The following is a 7,280-nucleotide window of genomic DNA, read 5'->3' on the forward strand; positions in this document are numbered from 1 at the left end:
ACAACACAGAGCTCTGGAATATGCTTCAAATAAAATGTCACTGAACAGAAATGAAGGAAAGAAATGTTACCATTGTGGCAGCATGTCACATGATCCTGATGACTGTTGGCTTAAAGACAGAATGCAGAAACTGTGGCAAACAGGGCCACATTGGCAGAGTAAGCAAAGCTAGTAAACAATGTTACCATTGTGAGAACATGTCACATGACACTGATGTCTGTTAGCTTAAAGACAAAGAATGCAGAATACTGTGGCAAATAGGGCCACACTGGCAGAGTATGCAAAGCTAGTAAAAAGCAGAAAAAGGACAAAATACAGAGAAACAAGAAACCCCAGAAAGGAAAACACAACAATGTTCACAAAATGGAAGAAAGTAGTTCTGATGAAAATGACTCAGACAAAATTGAATTGTCTTGTCTGCAACTTGACAGGATGAAAGAGACAGATGATCGAAGAGTAATAAGGATCACTCCACAAGTGGCAGGAGTGAGACTGAAAATGGAGTTGGACACAGGCTCAGCTTTAAAAGAGATCTCTGTACACAACTGCAAATGACAGTTTTCTCACATATCTCTGAAACTAACTAAACTACAGCTAAAGACTTACACAGGACAGAAAGTGCATCCCAAAGGTAAAATTAAAGTGACAGTGACCTACGGAGACAAAACACAGCAGCTGAACCTCAATGTTCTGAAAAATGGAGGACCACCGTTGCTGGGACATGAATGCCTCAGGAAAATCCAGTTGGATTGGCACATCATCAAGGCACTGGATGTGTCGACAAAGGAGGGCAGCTCGGCGGGGAAAATGTATGCAGCTCTCCTCTCACCCATCAGGAGAAGCTAGACAGTGTTGACGATGAGGATGAACACAGTATCCATGGCCATGACTCGGATGAAGATTCAGAAGATACAAGGGCGACAGATATTGCCAGTAAGCAGGATGATGAAGACTACCTGGAAGTAAATGAGCAGATGTACCAGGAGAAATTGACATCTCTCAAAAGACAGCTACAGCAGTTACAGGAAGCCACTTTGCAGGAGTATCAGGAAAGGATGAAGAAACTAGATCAGCAAAACAAGGAAAGAATACAAAATTCAGAGCTTTTTCTGCAACTGGAGACAGAACAAGTGAAAAGGAATTATATTAAAGAGAAGAAACTAGCAGTGGAGGAATTTGAAGATAAAAAGATTAAGCTAGAAGAAAAGAAAAAGTTGATTGAGAATGAGAAGCTAACAATGGAACTCACAGGAGATTCTATGGAGATAAAGCCAATAGTGACTAGGAAACTAAGGAGGAGACCTAATGACCCTGATCCAATTATAGACAAAAGACGAAAACTTGCACCTGTGCAGTTAAGTTACTTGTTAACAGATGAACAGGTGATGGAAGATCTACGAACTTTCAATAAGCTTAAATCTCCGAAAAGACCAGCACCTCCATCTTCTCCTGAGCATCATCCCAGCACTCCTGCTGAATCACCAGCACAATGATATGAAGCACAAATAGAAGATGGAAAGTTATATTACGTTAAGAGATGGTATCATAAAGGTCAGGCTATCTATTTGGAATCTAAGGAGAGTATGAAGATAGGCTGTGTAATTCGCTCAGTTGGAACAAATGAGATACAGGTAAGGAAGACAAGTGATAGCACAGAGATGCGTATATATCTAGGACAGCTGCACAGAGGAGTCTTCATTATACGGAAGTGATCTGCTGCCTAGAACTCTTAGCAAGTTGGAGCTGCTCATGTTCTTAACTCCTTATGCTCAGAGGTCAACTTCTCACGACTTTTATATGGAAATCTGTATTAAAAAAAAACAAGTTTATTGAAAGATGTTACCCGAAGAGGCAGAGAAGATTTCCCCCAGAGACTTGAGTTATAAATGGGTCTTAGACCAACAGTAAAACAAAAGGCTTTTTATAATTTGATATTATAGCATTACTTTGTTGTAATTTGATATTATTTAGAACTAAGTAAACAAATGGTAGGTGTTTGTATGTTAAGGTTAAACATATTTGTTTAGCATAGTGTCCCAGTAAAAAAACAGTTGATACACTATTCAAATAAAAGGGGAGAAGTGTACCGTATAGCCTACAGCATACTATGGGAATACTTTATGTTGTAGTAACACATCGTTGCATGTGCTATTAGGCGTATATTGAGCATGCGCTATTAGGTGCGCATTGACTTCAGTGGTTGAGAAGATTTTGGAGTCTGTTATTAAGGACAAGGATTTGGGGTATTTGGAGCCGTATGATAAAGTAGGCCAAAGTCAACATTGTTTTCTTGAGGAGATCTCTTGCCTGACAAATCAGTTGAAATTCTTTGAGGAAATAACAGGCAGGATCAACAAAGGAGAGTCAGTGAATGTTGTGTACTTGGGTTTTCAGAAGAACTTTAACAAAGTGCCTGAGATGAGGCTTCTTAACAAGATAAAAGCCCATAGTATTACATGAAAGATACTACTGGATAGAAAATAGACTGATTGGCAGGAGACAAAGAGTTTGAATAAAGGAGGCCTATTCTGTTTGGCTGCCAGTGAGAAGTGGTGTTCCACAGGGGTTGATATTGGGACTGCTTCTTTTCATGTTACACATCAACAATTTGGATGATGGAAATTGTGACTTTTGTGGCAAAGTTTGAAGACAATATAAAGGTAGGTGGAGGGCAGGTGGTGTTGAGGAAGCAGGGAGTCTGCAGAAGAACTAACAGATTGGGAGAATGAGAAAAGAAGTGAGAGATGAAATATAGTGTAGGGAAGTGTATGGCATGCACATTGAGAGAAGGAATAGAGGTGTAAACTATTTTAAACAGGGAGTAAATTCAAAAATCAGAGGTGAAAAGGGACGGGTGTCCTCGTGCAGAATTCTTTAAGGGTTAACTTGCAGTTTGAGTTGGTGGTGAGGAAGGCAAATGCAATGTTATCATTCATTTCGAGTGAACTAGAATGTGAGAGCAAAGATGTGACACTAAGGGTTTACAAGGCTTTGGTCAGACCACAATTAAAGTACTTTGAGCAGGTTTGGTCTCCTTATCTAAGAAAAGGTGTGTTGGCATTGGAGAGAGTCCAGTGGAAGTTCAGGAGAATGATTCTGGGAATGAAGGGATTAACATATGAGGAGTGTTTGATGGCTCTGTGACTGTAGTTGCTGGAGTTTAGAAGAATGGGGTGGGGGTCTAATTGAAACCTATTGAATATTGAAAGGCCTAGATAGATGTATGTTGAGAGAATGTTTCTTATAGAGGGTGATTCTAGGACCAGTGGGCACAACTTCAGAATAGAAGGATATCCAGTTAAATCAGATATAAAAAAAGGAATTTCTTTTGCCAGATGGTGGTGAATCTGAGGAATTAATTGCCATAGATGGCTGTGGAAACCAATTTATTGAATGTATTTAAAGAAGATGTTGATAGTTTCTTGGTTAGACAGAGTGTCAAAGTTTATGGGCAGAAAACAGAGAAAAGGGGTTGAGAGGGATAATAAATCACTATGATTGAAAAGTTGAGCAGCTGTGATGGGCCAAATGGCCTAACTCTACTCCTATATCTTATGGTCTTATCGTTATTATGTTTCTTTCATTTTTGTATTTGCAAAAGGTGGTGTTGTTTACACGTTGGTTGTTTGTCTGTCTTTGGTGTGTGCCGTTTTTCATCGATTCTGTTGTGTATTTTTGTATTTACTGTTAATGCCCACAAGAGAATGAATGTCAGGATAGTATATGCTGATGTTTATGTGCTTTGATAATGAAATAACTGTGAACTTTGAACAAGAGGCTTGATCTGTCCACAGAATTGAACAAAATGTGACTATCAGTCACTATTTCTCCCTTGTTACAGTTGCACACGTGCACGCGCGTGCATATACACACACACACACACACACACACACACACACACACACACACACACACACACACACACACACACACACACACACACACACACACACACACACACACACACACACACACACATCCTGTGGGGTCAGGCTGACCGGAAATGGGTTTAACTCTCTGGTGAAGTTAAACGAGTGGGACACTGACCCTTCCTGCACCCTTTCGTCTGTTAGCTGGGACAGTTACTCCTCACCAGCCCCCTTCAGTCGTCAGGCAAATCTGGCAGAATCAGAAGCAGAATCTCAGAGGTGTGCTCAGTCTGCGTTGTACCGGCACCCTCAGAGATATTGGACCCCAGGTTACAGTCAGGGATACACCTCCATGTACCGGGCAGATGGACAAACCGCAGCTGGCTGCTCCCTCAGACCAGCGGTGTCTCCCTAGAATGGCTGGACAGTATAAAGTGGGGAGTGGGATTTGCCTGCTGGCCACTGATGGAGTAACAGCTCTCTGCTAGAGCTCCTAACTTACTTTCCTTTCCAAACTTTTGAAATACTACTGTTAGACAGATTATTGTGTTACCTATGACTACCAAAGCAGCTTTGGAAGCTAATATGGGCTCTATTCAAAAACTTACTGAGGAGTTTCAACAGTTCAGAAAAGAAATCAGTGCTGAAATTAAACAAATAGGCACAAAACTAGAAGGTATTCAAGCAATTCTAACTGAGCATGATAAGAAGATAAAGGAGCATGAAGATGTTATTACTTTACTGGATGAGAGAATAGATGATTTGCAAAAGCTGTATGAAAAGCAATCCAAATCCAATGAAATAATGAGACAGAAGATTATTGATCTGTAAAACAAAAGTAGGAGGAACAACTTATGAAGTTTGGGACTTAAAGAACAAATGGAAGGAGATAATCCTAAAGAATTCTTTGCAATCCTTTTGATGGAATTATTCCCTGGTATTATAAAGTATCTGCCTTTGATTGATCGTGCCCACAGGTCACCTATCTACAAATTGACTTCAAAATCCAAACCAAGAACATTATATGCTTCCGTGAATTTGAAATAAAGGATCGTCTGATTCATGCTGCCAGTGGAAAAGGTATGATTGATTACCATTATCAAAAGATTTGCAATGTTGAAGATTTTTCATCAGAAGTTATGACAGAACATGTTAATTTTAAAAAAGTTATGGCGGAGCTATACAGCCAAAATTTTAAACCCTCTCTTCGTTCTCCAGCTTGACTGAGAATTACAATGGGGAGTCAGCGGGAGACGCTCATGGAGTGAGTACTGTTTTAGATTCGCTCCATAACCTTTACTTTTTTTAACCTTTGATCACCCTTATCCAACTTATTTTTACCTATACCAAAAGATTCTTGCTATTTTTTTGGACTTATCGTTAAGAGTTTATTGTGAATTGTTGAAGATATGCAAACAGAAATGGCTCTTAGATCTAAAGGACGAGAACCTGGGCGGAACCCGAACGGTAATGGAAAGAAGCAAGCTCATCCGAAACGCACTGAATTAACTTATGAACTGTTTATGGAGGTTTTGGATAAAAAATTTGATGAACTACAACAAATTTTTAAACAAGATATAAAGGCTTTTCAAGATTATATGGTTAAGACAGATTTAGTAATTAACCAGCAGCAAGTTCTTATTGCGTCTCTGCAAGAAGACGCTCGGAAACAAGATTTGACAATTGAAAAATTGCAACAGGATTTAATGTCGACCACTAAATTGGTGGAAACACTTAAAGCCAAGAGTGTCGACTTTGAGAATCGGTCCAGAAGACAGAACCTACGTATACTTGGTCTCCCAGACGGCATAGAAAAAGACGTCCCTTCAAAATATTTTGCTCAACTTTTAAAGGATGCGTTCCCGTCGGTTTTCCCAGATAACCCGCCGTTACTTGACCGAGCACATAGAATTTGGCATCGATCATCGAGTGCTCCAGCTAAATCCCCGGTGGTAATTGTCCGATTTCACTATGTACACGACAAAGAACAACTTATTCGTGAGGCTCGGAGGGCTGGGATGAGTAAATTTCAAAATTACTATTTCCGTTTGGTTGAAGATTTTAGTCCTGAAGTTATGAAGAAAAGGCTTCTTTTTAAACCTCTGATGTCTGAATGTTATGAGAAAAATCTAAAACCTGTGCTCTTATACCCTGCGAAGCTTAGAATCTCTCCACGAATGCTCCACGCCAGGTTTTCCTTTCTACATCTGAAGCGAGAAGTTATCTGGAGGAGAACTTCCCTACTGCCATAGACACTACTCTCTAATAAATGAGTGATTCTGATCGTGTAAGATGGTTTTCAATTCCTCAAATCAGATTTAGTCTCTGGTTATTGGTGTAGGTTTATCCTATACTTTATATTTAAGTTAAAGTGTGTTTTCGTTATATTAATCGCTCTGTTTTATACACTTTAACCATTATACTATATTTTTGACCATTATTTTTGTTCCTTCGAAGGTGTATTTTTAACCCTTCGAAGGTGAATTCTTTTTTGTTAAGATGGTGGTTTTTTGGAAAAATATTCCTGGTTTTGTTTAAGATGGCGTTATTTTTTCTTCTCTCGTCTTCTTCCTATAATGCATCGCTTATCATAGTTTAAATATTTCTTGATTTGTTTGGCTTATAACCCGATTTATAAGCTTTTAGTGATTATATTCTTTTTTTTTACAATTAAGTATATTAAAAAGTGTGGTTTTAGTATAGTGATTATAATTTTTAAAGTCGGGGTGGTTTTTTAAAATATATATCCTTTATATACGGAATGGTCTTCCGCTGATATGGGGGTAGAATTAGTCTAATTTTTTCCTTTTTCTAGCCATATTTTGGCTTTTTTTCTTTTTCTTGTGGGGGTGGGGGATGGTCTGTTTTCTAATTTTATTTTTCTTTTACCAGTTTGTTTTAGTTTTTTCATTTGGGCTGTTTTTGAACTTCAAATATGTCTACGATGTCGTCACTTCCGGGTCCGCTCTTTATTTTTGTTCCTCTTCCAGGTGCATGAGTTTATAATTTGGTTAACCCTTTTTATACCAAAGGGTTGATTTTAGAAGCATGGCTCAAACCATTAACTTTGTGTCTTGGAATACTAATGGTTTAAACCATACGATTAAACGAAAGAAGATTTTCAAAGTATTCCAAAGACTTAATGCTCATATCATTTTTGTACAAGATACTCATGTGAGGAAGGAGGACAAATATCGCTGTTTTAGGTCTTGGCGGGGTCAACAGTATCATTCGAATTCGAATGCCAAAGTAAAGGGAGTTTCAATTTTTATTGACTCCTCTATTGCATTTGTTCAACACGATATCCCTTCGGATCCGAATGGTAGATTTTTGTTAATTACGGGTTTACTTTGTAATAAAAAGGTTGCTATGGTTAATGTTTATGCTCCAAATGTGGATTGTCCTGATTTT

The 7,280-nt window shown here is 38.7% G+C and overlaps 1 pseudogene; it reads left to right on the forward strand.

Annotated features, from left to right (window-relative positions):
* Positions 1-725: 725 nt before the first annotated feature.
* LOC140720924 (sin3 histone deacetylase corepressor complex component SDS3 pseudogene) lies at positions 726-1,724 on the forward strand (annotated as a pseudogene).
* Positions 1,725-7,280: the final 5,556 nt, after the last annotated feature.

This window comes from Hemitrygon akajei, chromosome 2, assembly GCF_048418815.1.
Source record: "Hemitrygon akajei chromosome 2, sHemAka1.3, whole genome shotgun sequence".
Lineage (NCBI taxonomy): Eukaryota > Metazoa > Chordata > Chondrichthyes > Myliobatiformes > Dasyatidae > Hemitrygon > Hemitrygon akajei.